Source organism: Semicossyphus pulcher, unplaced genomic scaffold (assembly GCF_022749685.1).
Source record: "Semicossyphus pulcher isolate SPU_LCO1_2020_fin unplaced genomic scaffold, fSemPul1.0.p SCAF_7, whole genome shotgun sequence".
Classification (NCBI taxonomy): Eukaryota; Metazoa; Chordata; class Actinopteri; order Labriformes; family Labridae; genus Semicossyphus; species Semicossyphus pulcher.
Genome location: NW_027211748.1, coordinates 25567415 through 25579539, shown reverse-complemented (window position 1 = coordinate 25579539; position 12125 = coordinate 25567415).

The window sequence follows — 12125 nt, the reverse complement described above, 5'->3', positions numbered from 1 at the left end:
TTTCAGAAATGTCCCAATTTGTCTCAAGTCTTCGCGCCCCTGATAGAAGAAGTTTGGCTAGTTTTTGTTGAAGCTGTCATGTCGATGTGTCTGCTCTGGCGCTGTGCCCAGCCTCTCTGAAGATCAGCCCGCATCCAGGCTAGAATTCCTCAGTCACTTCTATTGAACAGGGCTGTGATACTAATAGGGCTGTCATTGAAAGCTGCATAGGCTTTCTGTCTGGAGCAGAGGTCCCTGCAGGCCCTGCCACTGCAAATCATATCTGCTCCGCGAGTGTGTTTCTGTGCAGGGAGTGCTATCCTCAGTGTGAAATCAGCTGCAGAATGTGAGATATCTCACCATGTAGCGACTAAAAGCCGATGTATGCACACAGCCTATAATAAGTTTGATGTGAGAAACGCTCTGTTCTCACTTGTTATCACTGACTGACATTATCGCATCCACGCTGCCGAAAGCAATTCAGTGCAGGCAGGTAAAAGGCAGGTTGGATTGGCTGGCAGTTGGATACAACATGTTGTCATGTGAAAAGAAAGATTTATTTATATAAACGTATTTCACACAGATCATAGGAGTAAGTTCAGCATAAGGAAGCCATGGATGTGTGACTCTACACGGAGCATGCTCACAGTCTGTGCTCCGCTGCTGACTTTTATAATCTTTTCCACAGGGGTAAAAACATCTCCAACAACGCTTCGGATTCCATTTAATTGTATATGCAGTGAGATTTTTCATGCTTTTTTTTATCATTTAGTTCATGAACTGTGAGCATTTTAAACTCATCCTATGCTCAACTGGGAAAAGTTTTAATTTGCCTGAAAACTACAAAGCCTTGAATTTCTTTTAAACGCTGTGATGGATCCTAAGCATTTTCTGTACCACCTTACTGTTGGGGATCAAGCTGGAAGGAAAAGAGGATTTTATTGACCCAGGAGAAGAGAAAACTATTCACAAAACAAAAGACACCAACCAAACAGAACCTCTAACTCATTCATTCTCTATTGTAAGTACAAGCCAGCAGAGGGTTCTGATACTGGAGGGTATGACTTGAATTCTGCAGAGGAAGAATAAGATTTCCTCTTCAGCAACCAAAGTGAGCATCAAGTGAAACATGCTTTGTGACAGGGCAGGTCACTGTTGGGGTCACAAGAACAAACACTGATCACTAAACTTCAAATGCAGCAACACAGCAGATTTATCTGTTGAATACTTACAATCAACCAAACAGGTGTTGACTGTCACAGTGCATCTGTCTGTGCATAAAGTTCAGGGCAGAGGTGGCAAAAGTCCACACATTGTATACTTAAGTAAAAGTACAGGTGTAAAAAAAAGACTTTGGTAAAAGTAGAAGTACTGATTCAAGTCTTTTACTCAAGTAAAAGTAAGAAAGTACACGCTCTTACCAACCACTTCTGTGCAAAGCTAAATAAACCTCACAATAATAATAATAATAATAATAATAATAATTCAAAGACAATTAAACTGAAATATTCTAGCTTAAAATCAAATAAAACTATATACTGCCAATAATGAACATTAACTTTGTTCTAGAGTTGAACTTCAGCGATACACGACACCTCTTTTTTTAACTGGGCAAAACAAAAAAAGTCCTCGGCACACGAGGACAGTTTTCCTCGTTTATTATCACTGGACACTGTCTGGTTTTAAAGCCAAATTTCAGACAGAATAATAAAGACTGGACCGAACTGAGGTCCCAAATGAGCACCTGGTTCACTTTTTACAGCTTTGAAGTCAGTCTCGATGTTGGGAAGGCAGCATGCAGAGAGCAAAATAAAAATATCCCATAATTCACCTCACATGCATTAAAACTAAAGTAACGAGCCTGTTTTGAGAACGTAAGGAGTCGAAAGTGCAGATTCTTGTGTTCAGATGTAAAAAGTTGTCAGAAAAATGATACTCAAGTACAGTAAATTAAGTATTTGTACTTCGTTACTTCCACTTCTGCATAAGGGCCAACATGAACTAAATCAAGATAAAATTACCTTCAATACAAAACCCCTAAATCCCACAAAGCCTCCTATAATATACAGAAAAAAATGTTTGTAAGAGAAGGAAAATTTATTACATTTATTTAAACAGGTAAATCAGTCAGGATTTTTTTTAGACCAAACACATATTAAAGTATTTCAGACTGCTGACATGTGCCTCAGACAGACTGCCTTTATTTTCAACATTTAGTGCAAATGTACGAGTTTACCTGTGATCACAGCAGGTTTGGATTGTGATTGTGTATAAGAATCAGAACAAAACAAATCCAAACATAATTGGTGGTGTTGTTCTCAGTGTTGCCAAATGGGGGCAGCAGAGCTCCACAGTATGTCACCCCTCCTCTCTCTGTTTTGGCCCTTATCAGGGGCAGTGTGACATTAAGGGAAGCAGTTAAAGGTTAAATACTTTTCTCAAGGGTGCTCTACACAGTCCCTCACCATACGGCAAAATCCTCCCACAAGAAGCTGCAACCTGCAGCTCACAGATCGCCATTTTACAGCGCCCATTACGGCTGGACTGCTGAAATTCAGCTTTAGGGCTGTATGCTAATCACCTGGCTCAGACTCCTCTGCAATTATTTTGCCAGTGATGCTGAATGTAGGAAGATATGATGGTTTTTGGGGGGAAGGATCAAGGAAATTTAAGGCTTAGAAAGCACAGCATGACTGTCAGTTTCTCAGCATACTTCCTCCTGTGCACCATTACAGCGACGTCTTTCCATTCCACTGCTGTGTAACAAAAACTCACATCACTGTAAGTAAACACAGACATGAAATGCACAGGATCTTACAGCCTACACATCTATACGCTGTGTGAATGAGCCTGGCTGGCAAATTTGAAGACGTTCTCATCCGTAAAAACATTGATTCTCTAAGCGACTGGGAAATATCTCCAACATGTTTAATCTTAGTCAAAATCACAAGTTCTTTCCGCTGTTGTCGCTGTATTCAGACATTTCGTTAAAAGTTGCGCGCACCAGAAAAGTTCTTCCCACCACAAGGTTTACCCGGCCACAAAGACCATTTGAGGAACTTGGGAAACTTGTGTTTGAGTTTTAAATTGAGAGACCAGGGACCACGTTTAGCTCCAGTATAAAAATTCAGGCTGCTTTAAATGTCTTTAAGAGGTACATTCTGAAGGTTTAGGGACTTACGGGGCAACGTTTGCAGAGCTGACTGTCGCTGAATGATCAAACATAGATCCTGCTGCTGCCACAAATTATGCACAGTTTTATCACTAAATAGAGAATAATGGGGTAAGCGCTAGTGAATAAAGAGAGCAGGCGTCTGAGGGAGCAGAGTGCTTCAACATTGGAAGTAAAACTTTATTCATGTCTCCATTACATTCATTCTTTACATTTAACTGTAACACCAGAGTGGCACACAGCAATTCTTAGAAACGCGTTTGTTGTTTTCTTTTGCATCTCCATTTCCAACATCAAGTTTTAAAGTGATCTCATCCTAATCAGTCATCCATCTCACGCTTGTCTGAAAGGGCATTTACATTTCTGTATGAAACGAACAGCTGTCTACACAGACCATGTGACCGCATGTGTGTTAATCTCTTAAACATAACTGAGTGTAATTTCATGTATTTTCTTCCGTTTTACACACAAAATTACACTATAAAAAATACCTATTGCACTTCATTTGACCCTAAGTTTTGAGTGAAAGGTACCTAAATTTAACAACCATGACTAAAATAAATTAGGTAAATTCTACTCAACATCACAACTTGTAACGCTCACACCTGCGGGCAATTTAGAGTCACCAATCAACCTAACGAGCATGTCTTTGGACTGTGAGAGGAAGCTGGAGTACGCAGAGGGAACCCACGCATGCACGGGGAGAACATGCAAACTCAAGCCCACTTCGTCAGCTCCGGGATTCGAACTAGGAACCTTCTAGTTGTGAGGCAACAGCGCTAACCACTGCACCAACGTGCAGCCTTTTTGGAATTCAAGATCCTCAAATAATAATAAATTTACATCAACAACATTAGCCTGCTCGTGTTAATTTACTTTAATATTCAGGAAAGTCAGCCAGTGTAACCGCCAAGAGAGGGCTACACATTTAAATGTCTACTACAAACGCCGACTACACATCGTCTGGTATATCTGACTAATAAATAAATAAACACTTTCATTCATTCTATGATACACACGGTACGGTTACGACATCAACGTGTCTTTTATGATTTGGATAACTGGTCATTTTAGCAATGAAAGGGTGACGAAGGTGATGATTGTAGCTGCATTTCCCCAAATCATTTCCCAGCTGTCAACGCAAAGACATCATGTCGACGCATTTTATTTTTCAGACAAAAATCGTAAACACTGCGCTTTATCGGCTGTGTGATGTTAACAAGAAGGTTCAGAGACGGCGGAGAGAACAGAGGTACAGAGAAGGGAGCAGTGTTAAACATTCTCCACAGAAGAATAAAGATTTAGACCGAGCATGCTCAGCACTGCTCACTTATCATTTTAGCCGCGCTTTATACATATGAGATGCGACTTGAAAATTGACGTTAATATGTGTGTGAATGTTGTGACTGACGCAGTTTGATTCTGGTCAAAGCAAAAGTAGAAAAACGCTTTATATGTTCAGTCTATTTACCATTTAATGAGATTGGTGAGAGGCTGAGCTGAACCCACTGGCAGACTCACACTCGGTCGATGTGCCCGTTGTTAGCTAGCTTACAGCTATACAGTTGGTAAAGAGATGCTTTAACACAGTCAGTCTTGGCTTGTATCTACCCAACCACCCACAACCTGTGTTAAAAAAGGAAGATCAATAAAGGATCATCTTATCTTATCTTACCTCATCTTATCTTACATTGATGTACAGTAAAAATACGCACTCACTCTGGATGAGACACAATCTCATTTCAGATTTGTCTGAAGAAACCACAGACGTCTGTAAAGTACTAACTGCGAATGAACTCTGACTGACTGCATTGGGACTTTTATAATATTCCGCTGGGCGGCTGGGACACGAGTGTTAACTTTTACACGTGGCGACTGGCTGTCGGGGGTGAAGCAGCTCGTTATTCTAGGCGTGTTACAGAGGCAGCGCGAAGGCTGCCAGGCTAACTGAGCTGCCACACTTACTGATACCAGCTGTTGGGCCTACAAGCATGCACTGATGCTCTCTCTCTCTCTCTGTCTGTAGTCTCCCTCAGATGCTCTCATTAAGGAACAGAAAAAAGCCCACTGACAGCAGGAGCAGCCAACCTTTCTTCTACTTTAAACTAGGGTGTCAATTGGGTAAGGCCAGAGACATGCCTTGCCTTACATTACCCTGAACAAGTTAAATTTGAACCTGAACTTTTGATTGTTATAATGAAGAGAGCAAAGACTTTAGAAGCCATATGTCATATCAGAGGAAAACTTGGCACCGATTCTTCATTTAAAATGAAGAGGCGGCTCTAATAATTTATCATACTGACCCAATATCACATCCTGTCAGTCATCAATCATCCCTCCACTTACATCCATGGTTGTTACTGGTTGTTACTTCACATGTGCTGTCATATATACATGACAGCTTTTTCTGTCATCATAAAACTTTCCATTAAACTTTTCCAATCCTCTCTGCTCATTTTGGAGACATGAGTCCGGACCTCTTTGTTGCCCCACAAAGTCGGTGGTCGGTGATCCATTTTTGTGCTCTGCCAAGGGACGCCAGATTCAAAGAGAAGGAGTGTTATCTTCCTAAAAGGCTAGCTAGCTATGAAGTTAGACCAGTGACAAAGCTGTTAGTTGACTTAAACTCTTAAATCTGGAGTTGTCTGCTGAAATAACTCTAGCTAGTTAGCTGTTGGCTTCTTCAAGAAAACTGATTATGCTAACAGATATGCTTACATGATGGGCTGCACTGGCTGTGGCTCAGTGGTCGAGTCGGTCGTCTTTCAATCGGATGGTCGGAGGTTCGATCCCCAGCTCCCTCAGGCTACATGTGGAAGTGTCCTTGGGCAAGAAACTGAACCCCAAATTGCTCCCAGTGACATAGCCAACGGGTATGAATGTGATAACTGATTGACAGTTATGCACTTCACGTAGCAGCCTCTGCCATCAGTGAATGAATGTGTATGTGAATCGGTGAATGTGACATGTAGTTTAAAAGCAGCTTTGAGTGGTCGCTGTTACGTGCCGTAGTTTTGTGTTGTGTTTCCTGTGTGTGTCTCTCTCCTGTGTGCTCCTCAGGTGCTGCTCTCCCTTCACTGCAGGTGATTAAGCTCACCTGTTTCACGTTCAGCAATCAGGCAGGAGTATAAAGAGCAGCAGAGAGGGGACAGCCAGTGCCAGTGGGCCATTCGGCTGTGTGTGTGTGACAGACGTCTTCGTGTCCTTCAGTGGAAGGAGGGCGTTTCTTCGAGGTCTTCGTGTTTATTGTTATTTGCAGTTTTTGGTTTACAGTGTTTTGACTTATAGAGCAGCTTCTCTTTTGTTTCGAAGAAGCTCGCTTTGTTTCCTTTTTGCTTTAGTTTGTTAATAAATTCCTTCAACTTTGTCTATGCTTTGTTCATCCCTTCTTTTTCCTGGGTTTTTAATTTATCGTTACTCCGCTCATCCCCTAGCCCATTCAGGGGAACGTTACATCGCAAAGACTAGAGAAGCGCTACATAAGGACAGTCAGGCTGAATAAAATAAGTTGATTATCAGGCCAATCAATCCTGGATAATTCACCATGTGCACATTAGCCTAAGTCTCCTCCCTGAAGGCCCAATCTGGGTCTTTACGTAGACTTAAACTTTTTTGTAATCTCCTTCCACATTTTTTTAAAGATTTTTTTTTTGGGCTTTTGCCAAAAATAGGACAGCTGAAGATAGACAGGAAATGTTGGGAGTAAAGAGTGGGTGATGACATGCACCAAATGAACGGCAGACTGGGAGTCGAACCTGTGACCAGTGCGACGAGGACTACAGCCTTTGTACATGGGGCGCCCGCTCCACCAACTCAGCTAAACCAGCGTCCGCTTTTTCAGATTTTCTCACAAATGTGGCTCCTAAATTTTGCCTAAATTATTCTGAGTTGCTCCGTAATGTCTGGGTATTATGGGTACTCCACTCTTCAAGTTGTTAAGTTGGTTCTTTGTGTGGCCTCTAGACTAGATGACACTTAGAGTGAGACTGAAAAAAAATCTCACACATACAAACCTTTTCTCCCACTGTAGCTGCATTTTGTCCATTTTCCTTTGGGCAAAGTAAGTCCTGCTGTTCTTCACTTCAGCTGAAAGGGAAACACTCAAAACAGACGTGTCTGATTACAGTGAGCACAGTTCATTTGACAGAGCAGCGTTTTAAAACAAGAGAAGAGATGAAGAAAATGACAATCAGAGGTGCGAGATGAAGACGGGCGGTAATAGATCACGCACATTAGGTGAAGAAGAAAAGGTGAAAAGAGTTGCTGATTAAGAGAATAAGAAAGTAGAGGAAGAGAATAAGCAGAGACAGGAGACAGAAAAAGACTGGAAACAACCCACACATGCTGGTGGTGAATCGTGTCGGAGAAGAAGGGCGCGCTCTGCCTTCTATCTGCTCTGAGGGGGAGGCAGTATGTGTGCAGTTTTGTCTCCTTTTGCAGCATATGTGGGTACACACACACACATATATTTACTGTACGTGTGTGTGTGTGTGTGTGTGTGTGTGTGTGTGTGTGTGCGTGTGCGTGTGCTGAATACGTATTTAAATCTTGTAGTTGACTGCAGGCACAGTTCCTTCCCTGCCCCCCTGTCCTGGGTCGCAGGTTTTAGTATAAAATGCAGAGTTCCTCACAGGCCCAGCAGGAGATACATTTGTCAATAGGAAATTTTGCAAATGTGAAAAGGTGATGGAGAAAACAACGGCCCGTTTAGCCGGGGCTTAGGCAGAGGTAATCTAAGTGACTTGCAGTCTGACATGGAAGGCGTCAGTAACTCGGAGTGAACGAAATAAAAAGACATGCAAGACTAAGACCAGCTGTGAATCTCTGTGAAGCACCAGGGAGGTGTTGTGATGGACCTCAGTGTTAATGACATATTAGGCTGATATGTAAATCACCTGAACTCAACTTTGCATGCACATCAACAGTGATGAAAAATGTGATTCTCTTTGAGTTTGCACATGGCTGTGGCAAAACACCTCAATAGAGCCCCCGGCAAATTTTCAGAAATTCAGCCCCCTGTCGTTGCTCTCACTTACACACACAACATTTGGTAGGACTGGAGCCATAGTGAAATCCAACAGGAAGTAAGCCATTTTGACTTTGACTAGTGTTTTTCTTTACATTGACAGGGCTCCTACTTGAACAAACTCCTAATAGGGGCTTCATCCGATCCACTTCAAACTTTTGTTGCTGCCCTGATCGCACGCAGAATTTCCACATTTTGACACCAAGGAGGAAGTTGTTGTAACTCTCTTACACAATGTTCAATCTGGCAGAGTCCAGGTCTGAACCAATTGCGTATCGATCAATGACTGTATATATAGATAGACGACGCGTCTCCATCTGCTCTCATTGTACAAAAGTGATGCCAAAATAGCCCTCGTTTTAGCCGCTGCCATCTTGTGATGGTGATGTCATTTGGAGCCAGAGTCTGCGCAGTAGAGATCGGCGGGTGGCGCCACCGTTGCCACTTCCGCTAATCAAAACACACACTTAACTTACAGAAAAAACAGCAAGGATCCCGCACGCCGGCGTGTTTAACAGCAGAACAGCTTCTCCGTGTTGGTCTGAGGTTAACGTTCACAGGTATGGAAACTTGACTGGGTGCAGTGACTGTTTTAGCTACTTTTCCTCTCGCTCAAAATGTTTTTGCTTCACTTTTAGGGAGCTGTCACGTCGTCCATCCTTTTATACAGTCTATGGTCTGAACACTTCTACATGCCAATTTTCTGTTAAAGTAATTGCGCCCCCTGCTGGCACGGGAAACTGCTTTTGAACCTTTTCTGTTAAAGGGCCGCGGCTGACCCCAAAGTGCACGAAGGTGCAAGGGCACGTTCAGTGCCTCTTGCAGCTTTGTGTATTTGTGAATGTCATTAAGATTTGTCTTTGTCGTCAGATGTAATTTAGTCTAAATGTTTGATCAGAGTAAAACACAGCAGGAAATCAGGAGTGTGTGTGCTAGTAACAATTTACAGAGAAGCGTCACCCAAAACTACAAAGATGGCTGCACCTTCTTGAAAGCTCTCAGGTGTGCTCCATATCGCACCTTTCCAGATCAGACCTCGGTGGTCCTGTTCTGTCACCGCTCTCAGCTGTAGGTTGGCTGCTGCCTTCACCCCCAGCTGTCTTGGTGAGGAGAGACAGATACAGAGAGCGAGGTTGGAGCTTAGGAAAAGCTGCTTGTTTGTTGACGGCTGTTCCATCTACAAGACAATGTTTGTGCTCGTAATGCGTGTGCAAATACATGTTTTTTTGAGAGGATACAAAACCTTACAGCCCAAAACACACACATAATCTCTCACGTAGTATTTCCATTGTCTCATTTTAGGATAAGGACTGAGGTCTTGTGTTGTTATGTTGTTATAACAAACCAACAACTTAACTTTCCATCTTACAATCCAATAATAAATGAGGTTATAATAATGAAACACATCTTTTCAGTATGAAATTTACCTCGAGTGTTTACACTAGCTATGTGCGGTTGTAGTCGGCTACAGTTATATAGTTATACAGAGGTTAAGTGAAACGTCTTTTCCAGAAGCAAGAGAACCTCATTCAACATTTGAAATGCTATGCTAATGCTAACTAAAACTAAAGTGTTTCAAGATGGTGAAGGGAAAAGAAAAGCAGGCATAAAACCTCAATCAGGTGCTGCTGAGATTTGTGTGGTCCCGCTCACCTTGTCTCACTTCATCATCAGTGGAAATGTTCAGTTTAACGTGAGTACTAAGAGTAATAAGTGGACTTATTTTAAAAAGGCTGCAGAGTTTACTCCTGTTATTGATGCAGCTCCATCTCTAAAGTCTAAGGGACTATTTCTCTTTCTTTAAAGATTATTTTTAGGTCTCTTTATGCCATTATTTATAGAGAGGACATTGGAAAGTGCCGGAAACGGAAAGAGAGAATGGGGGATGACACGCCGCAAAGGGCCGTGGTCGGGAGTTGAGCCCAGGGCCGCCACATCGAGCACCGTAGCCTCTGTACATGGGCCGATGATGTAGCCGCTGAAAACTTTTCCGATCAATAAAAACATTAATGTTTTACAAACAACAAATGATTGTTTTCTTTATTAAAGGGGATCACTGACACCTTCAGGGTGAAACACGAGCCCTGTGCTATATTAAGACCTCCTCACTGTACATTATCGCCCATGTAACAGCCCCCTTGCAGTACACTGTCTCTTAGTTCTCAGCAAATTATATACCTGTCACTAACACACTGCCTATCTCAAACGAACACTTATTGCTACACATGGAGCCCTATAACCCAAAAATTGCTCAACAGACAAGACAGGCATAGTAATTATTTTAGATTTTTTTTCCGAACACTGTGGAAATTTGTGCATGTTTTTCTTCCTAGAAATTCCTGTCGTAGTAGCTAACACCGTACTGATCATAAAGCATCACAGCCCATTTGCTGAAAATCTCTGATCTGATCATGTCCAAGCATCATAATTATCCATATGCACACAAAACCCAACAATATGAAAGAAGCACATGGCCAAAAGCCTCTGCACAGAGCCCACACAGTTAAAGATAGAGATCTGACGAGACACTGGATTTTTATTGACTGTTATTTCCCAAAGGCCATCATTAATTGTGCACTATTCAGCTACAACAGTGCACAGTGACATACAACAAAACACATCTCTTTTCTATCAGAGCCATGATATAAATATAACATATTAATACTTAGGAAAGTCATAGGACCCTCTTTAGACAGGAGAAGGCGCACAGTCTAAAGCGCACAGTGCTAAGTGATTTAGGGCGTGTCCGACCCACTTTTGCTAGTTATACGGCGCACAACCCGAGGCGCAAGGTGCCAAGAGGTTGTCTTAAGTACCTGGATTATTCATTGCCGTGTTTTCGGCATAACATGACTCAAACCAATCAGAGTGTCAGCTCTCATTCCCATAATATGCCCCTGCCGATTAAACCATATACACTGTTTTTGAAGTCCATCAGCATCACTATCTTTGCCAAATGCATCATAAAAAACACAGAAATCTGTTCTCTCTCCTCATCACACCTCATCATGTTGCTTCGCTATATAATATTTTGTCTGCTATATTTTTATTTGTTCATAGTATTCATGTAATTTTGCATGCAATATAGGTCCACCCACCAGCAGACAAAAAATTCGAACCCGCAGCAACAAGTCAAAAGTAGCCCTATTCCGAGGGAAATCTGCGAACCTGGCAACCCTGTGCAGAATGGAGCACTTCTTTGGCAAACATACCAATCTGTGCTGGCCGCAACCAAACGTACACTTGGGACAGGTGTCACACACTTATGTTTCCCTTAACAAATGGAAATTAATTGAAAATAAATGGGAAATAACAGGAGACAGATGAGCTGAAGGGTTGTGAGGACATATTTTCTACTGTATACTGGGGGGCACAGATTGGTATTTTCCCAGTATTGGGGGGGAACCAACACCCCCTTGAGAGTGGGTGGTTTCGCCCATGTTGAGAGGCATCATTATACTTTATACTTACACTTTCCCAGCCTCCTAAACCAGTTGCTATTGGTAGCTATATTTAATAAAGCTCAAAATTAAACTCAGTGAAGCGGCTCCTTGTGTGTGGCACGGCAACCACGGAAACAACCGTCTCATGGATTTGTACGCAACACAGGCGTAAAGCAACGGCCTGTAGCGGCTGCATAGCGCCCCTTTGCGTTCCATTGCTCACTGACTCTACGGATGTATTGACAACTTACAAACTCCCATATGTTGAACTCTTCCATAACTAACTGTTTTGCTTCATGTAGTTCTTGCAAAAAGTTTATGCCAAGATGATAAATAACTGAAATATGGACCAAATCTTCCAGGGACAGTAACGTCAAAGTCTGTGAGGGCAGGAAGGTTATGTGTGTCTTTATTTAATAAATGATTTAAATTAAATATAAGGGAAGTAGATCTGTTATAGATCTGTTTATTTTTGGCTCACTCTATCTGATGTCTGCAGTCTTTA